At 39.8% G+C, this 2,935-nt stretch overlaps 1 long non-coding RNA gene across 1 annotated transcript in view; it reads right to left on the bottom strand.

Annotated features, from left to right (window-relative positions):
• Positions 1–654: 654 nt before the first annotated feature.
• The window catches only part of LOC123048419 (uncharacterized), a 15,522-nt gene continuing 13,241 nt past the window's right edge, over positions 655–2,935 (bottom strand). The window contains exon 3 of the long non-coding RNA XR_006423285.1: positions 655–898. This is a non-coding gene — a long non-coding RNA (uncharacterized lncRNA). The remainder of the gene's footprint in view (positions 899–2,935) is intronic.

Here is a 2,935-nt window from a genome sequence, read left to right as displayed (position 1 = left end):
TTACAAAAAAGAGGTTGAGACCTCTTTTTTAGATACATCAAAAAAACCCATGGTTTTAGATATACCACGGTTTGTAAAACTAAAGTATTTGTCGAAACCAAACACGTCAAAGTATTTAAAACTGGGGTTTCTCCAAAGGGTTTGTCTATGTCTCAGTCGACTGAGACTTCGCGAAGTCTCAGTCGGCTGACGTCACCTGTACCAGATTAGGCCTGTTTTATTTCCCTCCCTGTTAGGTCTTATTTTTCCCCATAATGGGCTTGGGGTGTGGGCTTTGTTTGTTTGTCCTTTTTAAAGCAGTGATGACCGTACATAGAAGAGGCATACACAGCACACAAACAAAACTTTGTGCGCCTCATATCATCACACTATTTTATGTTTCACATTTTTTTCAGAAAAAATTGATGTTCAGAGCTAGCTAACTGAACCATGTTGTCCGCTGTTCGTGGAGTTGTTCAGAGCAACTTATGGTTGTTTCAGACCTCTTCCTTGTTTCAACAAGAGTACATAGACACAGTTGACTTTGATAGTTAACTTCCCTGTATTAATTAGATATAGTTAACAAACTTCATGTATTAGCTAGTTAAAAACGTTAGCAATGAGTACAGAGCCACCACGGGGACGTAGCTAGTCAACTTTCTATGCTAGCTAGTTAATTTCCTGTATCAACTAGAACTCAAGAAAAAAAAAACATCACTATATGTAGAAAAAGGTTACAAACCTTCTTCAAAAGAGCAAAACGTGATATCGTCTCTCTTCTAACTCTCGATCTTCAAGACACTGATCTCTGCCTTCTCCATTGTCTCTGTCGTGTTCAGGGCTCTGCGTTCTGCATTTCTATTGTCTCTGTCGTGTTCATGGCCCTTCCTTCATCATCCATGTCAATGCCCATGTGTTGCTGTATTCACAAATGTATATAAGACATTAGTGTTGTAAACAATGGGACTGGACAACATAAAAAAGGCAGAAAACTAAGGCTAGAAACCGGGCGAACATTATAGCCACTTTCATTGTCAAGCTTAGACGTGACGACCAAAGGTACTTTGAAAATTTTGGCAAATCAGACAGTTTTAGTTCCTTTCATCAACGGTTTTTAGCCGCAAAAATAAAATAAAAAACAGAACCACCAGCATATATCACATGAACAAAATGCAGGTAATATCGGAATTCACGACAACAAAACTTAAAAGCAGTTAAAATAATACAGATAATATGCCACATGTTGGTTGTCAGAAAACTTTTTATTAGGTTACATAGGACAAACAAACCTCACCAGTTACTCTACATTGTGCACAAAAGAGCACAGACTTGTAAAGGTCCCTTCAACAAATGGAATCTTCCTGCAGAACATCCAGGCTAACACACATACACACACGCACACGCATCTACTGCCATCTGACAGTCTAGGATTTGGAGTCAATTTTTAGTAGCGATTTGCTATCCATTATCTTAGGCAGGGCATTGCCAAGCCTAAAAAACCAGACTACCGAAACAGGGGCATCGTCGGTGTCATTATTGCAAAACTTTACCTGGAACAACCACAACCATACCAGCTGAAAAGATGATGGATTACAAGGTAACTGATAAAAACATTTGAACTAGAATGTGCAACTAAAAAGCAAAATCTTGAAAACTTCACAAAAAGTCTGACAACAAAACCGTTAGAAATGAACTTGAACACAAAAAAAGCTCACGGTTCCTCATATATTCCCGAGAGTATGTTGTGATCCACTGTATTTAGCTGACATGTTCTCAACTCTACTTTAGGAATACACAAAACTTTAGTGTTTGCTTGTGTTAAAAAACAGGACAAAAAGAACAGCAAAATCATATAACGCACACACACACATGAACCTACTCTAAACAAAATCATCATTGAGCCGTTCAAATCCTAATTCATGCCTACATGCATCAGGTTTTGGATGGATTTCAGCAGCCGCAATTCAATTCAAATTTGAACATGGTCATGCAATATGGCTGTGAGAAAATAAATTCCAAAGTGGAAGTCCATCAAACATTACTGACCTGCACAAAAGCTTACAATCAAACCAACTAAAAAATGTCTCTAGCTGCTCAGCTTAGCAATGAACCCAAGTGCATCAAATATAATCCGGTTTGGTTCTCAAAACAGATGCTACTGCTATTACAAATACATACAACTCACCACTACCAGGCATATGAAACGTGTCGTACTTGACCCCCCACCCCCCCACAAAATCTCCTACCCGATCCCATATACCTTGCTTATCAACCCCGCGTATCAAAAAATGTTCCTTCATTTCACATCAGAAGGTACAAAACTCGCGCCAAAAACACAAAATCACCCCCTCAAAAACTTGCAACTCCCGTTAGAAAGTTATTTTGCAACAAAACCACTAACCCTAGCCAGCAAATCACTACTAGAAAAAGGGTATAGATGGGATTGACACTAATGGCGCACCAGACAAGCGGTGCGTCATTAGTATTCCATTAGTATATACTAATGGCGCACCACCCTCTGATACGCCATTAGAGTTGAAACTACTAATGGCGCACCTGGCTCAGGGTGCGCCATTAGTATCAATTTTTTTTTAACTAGTGCGCCTGTCCAAACATACTAATGGCGCATCCAGACACAGTGCCACATTACTAGTTGTAACTAGTAATGGCGCACCTGGCCCAGGGTGCGCCATTAGTATCAAAAAAAAATTAACTAGTGCGCCTGTCCAAACATACTAATGGTGCATCCAAACACAGTGCGCCATTACTAGTTGTAACTAGTAATGGCGCACCTGGCCCAGGGTGCGCCATTAGTATCAAAAAAAAATTAATTAGTGCGCCCGTCCAAACATACTAATGGCGCATCCAGACACAGTGCGCCATTACTAGTTGTAACTAGTAATGGCGCACCTGGCCCAGGGTGCGCCATTAGTATCAAAAAAAAAAAAATTAACTA

This window comes from Triticum aestivum, chromosome 2D (assembly GCF_018294505.1).
Source record: "Triticum aestivum cultivar Chinese Spring chromosome 2D, IWGSC CS RefSeq v2.1, whole genome shotgun sequence".
In the NCBI taxonomy this organism is placed as follows: domain Eukaryota; kingdom Viridiplantae; phylum Streptophyta; class Magnoliopsida; order Poales; family Poaceae; genus Triticum; species Triticum aestivum.
Note: the sequence above shows the minus strand (reverse complement) of the source record. Positions and strands in the feature narration are given on the sequence as shown.